The sequence below is a fragment of the Chrysemys picta genome, chromosome 25, assembly GCF_011386835.1.
Source record: "Chrysemys picta bellii isolate R12L10 chromosome 25, ASM1138683v2, whole genome shotgun sequence".
Lineage (NCBI taxonomy): Eukaryota > Metazoa > Chordata > Testudines > Emydidae > Chrysemys > Chrysemys picta.
This window is the reverse complement of record NC_088815.1, coordinates 12,524,065-12,530,544: the sequence shown is the minus strand read 5'-3', so window position 1 is coordinate 12,530,544 and position 6,480 is coordinate 12,524,065. Positions and strand designations below refer to the sequence as shown.

The 6,480-nt window shown below is 56.6% G+C and overlaps 1 long non-coding RNA gene across 1 annotated transcript; it reads right to left on the bottom strand.

The window, feature by feature from the left end:
• Positions 1-574: 574 nt before the first annotated feature.
• LOC135977423 (uncharacterized) lies at positions 575-2,491 on the bottom strand. The gene is made up of 2 exons (XR_010594908.1): positions 1,892-2,491; positions 575-888 (listed from the first exon to the last, which is right to left on the bottom strand). It is a non-coding gene; the product is annotated as an uncharacterized LOC135977423 (long non-coding RNA).
• Positions 2,492-6,480: the final 3,989 nt, after the last annotated feature.

The following is a 6,480-nucleotide window of genomic DNA, read 5'->3' as shown; positions in this document are numbered from 1 at the left end:
TGGCGTTTGGCAGGAGCCCAGGAGCGAGGAGGCGGAGGGAGAGAGCTGGGATTGTTTGGGCCTCGCAGCTCTGTAGACAAAGAGGGGGTTTGTAATCCTGGCGGTGGTTTGCACAGAAACGCTATGCGAGGGGAATGGCAGTGCCGTGGAACTGGGATAAAGGGGTAAATCTGCGCTAGGAGATATGAAAAAAATCGACAGGGCACTGTCTCTTTCACACACATACACAGGCGAGTGTCTCTTCCAGCTGTATTCCACCCTCTGCAAAAAGAAATGAATCCATACAAATCCCTCCCCTGCAAAAGCAAGCTGAGGGTGAAGGGAGACGCATAAAAGGATTGTTTTATGGGTTCTGTCTAGTGCCAAGAATTTTTCAGTGATAGAAAAGCTCTGGTGCTAAATGCTTTTTAAAGCTCAAATGTCATGGATTTTTGCTGTTGGGAGGGTGGCTAAGGAGGTTTTATAACCCCCGAGAACTGCTTGGGCTGCTGGACGAAATGGCAAGTGAAACAAACGCGCAGTTAGCTTGTGGAACTCCTTGCCACAAGTTCTCACTGAGGTCGAGGATTCTAGAAAGGATTATACGTTTTTATGGCTAATGAGAAAATCCACAGCTATGTTAAACAGGATCAAAGAAATTAGAACAGACATAAACCTTCATGCTTCAGGTCTTGAGCCAACCACAAACTATCTGGGGTTAGGAAGCAATGTCCTCTTGGGGCCTGTTCTTCCATCCTGGCCTCCTTTCAGGTCTCTTGCACTGAAGCAGCTGGCACTGGCCATGGTCAGCAATGGGATATTGGACTCGTTGGATCCTGCCCTGCGCCAGTCTGGCCATTCCTGTGTCCCACAGGCCCTGGTCATTCTTGTGGATCAGGGTTAATGGGCCTGCAGAAAAAAACAAATGTCTGAGGAGGGGCCCTGGCAGTGAACTAGCCAGGAGAGCCAGCATCAGGCTGAGTTTCGACTTTAGGGTTGGTCTCTGGATCAGGGTGCTGCTGAGATGCCAGAGGCCAAGGGTGGTGAGTTTCGGTGTGATGCTGGCTACACATTGCAGCAGGAGACGGTGTGTGTACTGCATATCTTAACTGATGAGAGGGACCCAGAGCCCAAGGTGATGGGCATCCATAGGGAGATAAATACATTGCCCCACACCTATCTCTGCTTCACTCCATCTCTGCTATATTCTGGGCCGTGATCCCCAGGCGCAAGACTCCAGGATGGTCCAGCTCTCCAGCAGGGGTGCGGACAGGGTTAGACACACCCTTGAACTGGCCCCATCCAATCTGGGTTTGCTGGAATCACACTGGAATGCGGACAGCTCTGGGGTGGAGGGCAGCACCTTACACAGCAATGTGGGGAAGAGGGAAGGAAACGGGGGCATGAAGGGGAAAGCGTTGAGTGGCACCCAGGGGCAAATAGACATATATAGGTCAGACTGCAGAGCCAGCCCAGAGAGAGGACACATTAAGCAGCATTGGGACAATGAATCATGCATGGCCTTGGGCAGTGCATGGCTAGGCGGAGAGTGGATAACACGGTCCCTTGTCTTCCCCTCCTTTCCGAGGGCAGCTGCCTCACTGTGGCCTCTGCTGGGGCTTGGTGCCTCCCTAGTGCCGCAGCCCTGGCTTGGATGCAGCGATGCCAGGGGTGAATGTGACATGCTGGTACCTTGGCACTGGGATGGGCAGCCTTTTCCCTCTCTTATCTCCCCATGGGGAGAGCTCAGAGCTTAATCATGAAACAGGTGGGCTCCAGGTCGCTGTTAACCCTGCCGCTGCTGGATGGCTCCCTGCCTGGAGATAACTCATTAACCAAGTGCCCACGTGGCCTGGTCAGGTATGAAACTGGGTCCCAGGACCCCGGTCCCTGGAAGACGATCTGCACTTACCCCGCAGAGCTGCCCCCGATGTTCCCGCAGCTCATGCACGTATGTGGGTCACTCAGCCATGTCTGAGCCAATCCCTCTTTATGGGCGAGGACCATCACTCCCAGGGCACTGAGGAGACGAAGGGCAAAGCCCCCCACTGGGGATGGGGCTAAGGCCTCGTGGGCACGGCTGTGAAAGCACTGGCCCAATTCTGCTTTGGAAATGCCCAAGGCTGTTCTTCGCCGGCAAGCAGGCTCCATCCTCCATCGCCCAGCAGCACAAGGGGGCATGAACGTGACGATATCAGAGCGCGCGGGGGGGGGGGGGGGGGGCGTTTCTCACGTGACAACACCGGATGCAGGGCGAGGACGAATCAGGCCCCAGGGGTATTTAGCAGGGTTGCTCTGCCTCCCTGACGCCGTCACTTGATTTGGTAGTTCTTCCTCCGGTCACTCCTTCGTGCTCCATCCCCAGCGCCAATGTGGAACCAACGCGAGCTGAGGCCTTGACTCCGCCGACCCAGTGCGAAACCAAAGGGGCTGCGTGGTTTGCTGGTGCGGCTCTACGTGGCTCAGCGAAGCCCCCGGCTGTGACCTGACCCTTTCTTGCTGTAGCTGCATCATCCAGGCTTCCTGGGGCTTCCCCTATCCCAGCTGACGCACAGCTCCAATGTGCAGCGCGGACGGGGCCTTGCTCATGCCCAAAGCTTTGGCTTGGCCCATCTGCACTAGATCCCAGGACCAGGATGTAACCTGACTCCCTGCCTCCAGCTCTATTTGTGTCACAGACAGATCCTTAAATGACCGTCTGTCTGCCCCAGAGAACCATGAGGACCTGACCCAACTGCCTCTGCTCAAGCCTTGTTCCAGCTGCCTGAAAACCCCTCCCGCTTCCCCTCAGTCTGGGACTCAGTCTGTCCTGGAGCTGTTCTGTGTGTATCTGGACCAGTCCACAATGCAGGGCCTGCTTCTCCTCTTCCTCCAGCATGAATTAGGAGCAACTCCATTGACCCTCACGGCGAGCATTACATCAGTGTCAAACCAGTGCGAGTGAGGGGAGAGGTGGGCTCTAGAAACCTGATTCTATGTCACACTATACCTTGTAGCATCTGTCACACCAGTGGAAAGTGAAATCCAGGTCTTGGTTTCCCTGGGGAACTCTATGGCAACTGGACAGCTGGTGAAATAGGGATCAGCTAGGAGGGGGAGGGATTTTTAGACAGACTATTTGAAATTATTTGGGGCTATTTTTTGTTGTTGTAACTCTGATGCCTAATAAACATCTGGGAGAAAGATGATTTTTGCTGAAGTGTCAATACCCCAACCCCCTCGGCATCAGAACTCACATCTCCAGGGTCTGCAGAAAGACCCTATTTCTATTGCTGAAGAAAAAAATACAGAAACAAACACCCATCTTTAAAAAAAATCTTTCATTCCTTTATCCACCATAAAACAGCAATCAGGTTTTTGGGACCGGGACTATGTTTGTGCAGCGCCTTGCGACGGGGGCGCTGCCGCAGTACAAATAATAAATCACAAACATGACTACAGTACTCATACTCATGATGAAAGACCACACGCTCCACTGTCTGACCCATGTTGCAGGGCCCCTTTAAGGACCTGCTGTTTAGTTCTGATGTTTCTCCGGGCCAGAGCAGACTTCCTTAACATGGTGATGATGGCACCGTTCCATCCTCACCGCCAAGGCAAGGTGAAACCGTGTTAGCCCTCCTGGCCTGAGCCTAGCTTTGGTAGCCGAGACCCCGCACTTGGACGGAGAGAGAAGCAAAGGCAGTTGCCAAGCGCCACCTGTCGGACAAACCCTGCTCTTTGCAGTGACTGTACATGCAAGGCTGGGAATTTGAGTTTGGTTCCTGGGAGGGCAGATGCCCAGCTGGTGTTAATTGTCACAACTCTGGGCTTTCTCCCTGGGCCGGCAGGGGAGGGGCGGCCTGTCGGGATAATAGGACTAGCCACGTGGGCTGAGTATGGAGCTCCCCAGAAGCGTATCTACCGTTTCTCAGGCACATCCATCCGTCTGTCCTCACCCCCTTCCTCTCTTCCCGTCCACCCCCGTCTATCGCCCTGCCCGCTCCAGCTAACCATGGAGATGGGAACTCTCAGAATTCCCACAGTCCCGTGGGAGCCCCTCCCGTAGCTGGGAGCAGACGAACACTTGGGAGCAGCTGACGCTTTGCCCTGATACACCCGCTGGGCCTCTTGTCTTTCTCCCGGAGAGCTGGAAATTCCCCAGGGGCAGCAGGCGTGGGCTACCACCAGGGCAGTCAGGAGCCCCTTCCATCTGCCCTCTGGGGCCTTTCCCAACCCTCCCTCCACGGGGCACAGCCCTGAGCTGGTATAGGGGCCTGGTAGGGACCACTCGACGGGTAGTTTATTCAGGAGGCTCAGAGTTGGTAAGGTGAGGGGATGAGGGACCCATCTTCAGTGGGGAGGGATCAGACCTGCCCTTCCCACCCATGGGCTGAGCGCTTGTGAAAATTCACCCCTAAGCGACACGCCCGAGGTCCCACGACAGTCCCGTGAGCACCAGGCCCTTCCCTTCACTACAGTCTCCAGAGGAACGTTGTCTGGTCACTGTGAGACCCAGGGCTTCCCCGCAACACGATGGTTGTTACAGACAGTTGTTCCTTCCCTTCCCGTGCGTTTCCAACATTCCCAGCCAGGAGGCCAGCAGGGGCAGCCATACTCGGGGCCAGCCCTGGGTGTGGTATCACTCAGGGAATGTGTGTCCCCCGCCCCCACCTTCCCAAATGGTGTGAGCAAAAAAACCCCAAATCTCCCCAGGGATTTGGCAACCCTGAACGTTGGCATCCGATCGCCTGCCCCGCAGGCCGGCCCTCCCTGGCTACCCTGGACAGGGACTGTGCCTGTGCGAGGATCCCATGGGCACTGACCAGGATGGTGGCGAGCAGACAGAGGGCAGGGAGGAGGGTGCTGTCCCCCTCGGCTCAGTTTCTGCCTAGCTGGATTTTCAGGCCAGCCTCCTGCTGTCACCGAGCTGTTCAGAGAGGCCTCTCTCTCCCCATCCCCTCTGCTCCCCTCCTGCAGCCATCCCCTACCCTGTTTTGTTCTGGAGCAAGGCGGGTGGGGGGGGGGGGGGGAGGACCAAAAAGGTGACCCCCAGCTGGAATGCCTGCTGCTGCCCCTCCCACTCCTTCCCCTCCTGCACAGTGTGTGTTTCGGAAAAAACATAGAGATCAAGGGAAATGGTGCGACGGTTCCTGTTCTAACGCCCACGGCCCCCGCGAGCACCCGTTCCCTTGCCTCCTGCACTGCACAGAGACAGCCGCAGGGTCGGGGCAGGGGACAGCTGCACAGGCAATGGCAGAGGGGTTTGTACAGCTCGGGTGTCGTGGGTGCAGGCGGTCAGCCCCTCCGCCACTTGTAGCAACTCTGCGTCCCTGTGAGTGCGCTCAGGGGTGTGCGTGCCCATAGCTACGTGTGAGACGGGTATGGGTCACTGCATGCACACGGATGCTGCATGTTTTGAGGTGTGCACGAATATATATTTGTGATGCACGTAACTGCGTGCGTGTAGTGTATTTTAAGTGCATGTGCTGTGTAAACACACAGCAGGGCCTTTGTGATGTGCACATGCATACATGTGGGGTGTGTGTGGGAGTGTGTTGCAGGAGAGGACTGTCCAACCCAGATCACCCCCTTGGGCCACCAAGTCCAGTAAGCTCACCCCAGCAATGCTCAGTTCCCTGTGCTCAAGAGGAAACCAGCGATCCCCTGGCCAGTAGCCCAGTGCTGTGTGGGGCGGTGAGAACACCTTTCCTGACTCCACAGCGTGCCAGCCACGGATGCCCTGAAGCATGAGAGCTCGTCTCTCAGCACATCTCGTCCAAGTACCCGGCCCCTTTCTTAACGCCTGTCCCAGGGTGTGACTGGCTGGGGCCAGGAATCCCGCAGGCCGTGTGCAGCTGTAGATGTAACTGCCATAGGGAGGTTGCCCGGATAAACCCTGCAGAGGGGATTTCAGAAAGGTTTGGGGCAGGCAGTGCCGTTTTTCTTTCAGCTCATCCCCCTACCAAGGCTGGAGAAGAGGATGCCGCCCGTCTGTGCCCAGCCCCAGTGGCTAGATTGCAAGGGGTATTGAGCATCAGAGCAGGAGAAGCAGGAGGAGAGGGGTCTGTGACCAGAGGTGCATATAAAAAGTGGTACCGTTGAGCGGCATGTTGGGACAATAGCCTCTGTTGCAGGACAGACCCTGTTTGCACGGAGTCAGTTGCAGGAACAGGGCAGGGGATCTGGCCCTGGAAACGCAGGTACTTTGGCCCTTTCTCCAGCCTGGATCCCCCCCCCGCCCCATGTCTACTTCATGCGAGCTCCCACCCTGTGGCTGCTGCGTCTTCTGGGTGCTGCATTGAGTACCCACCCTGCCACAGTGAGGAAACCCCCCACGGCCCTTGTGCCCGGCCTGCTGCTCAGAGGGGAACAGCGTGAAGGGGCGAAGAGCTGGTGTCCCATGCCGAGGACGCCAGCATGAATGGCTAAGAGTAGCTGGGGCTGGCGGATGGGGCTCAGCCCAGGCACAGACCACAGACTGAGGCAGGGAACGGGCAGCAAACCCTCCGTCCTGACCCC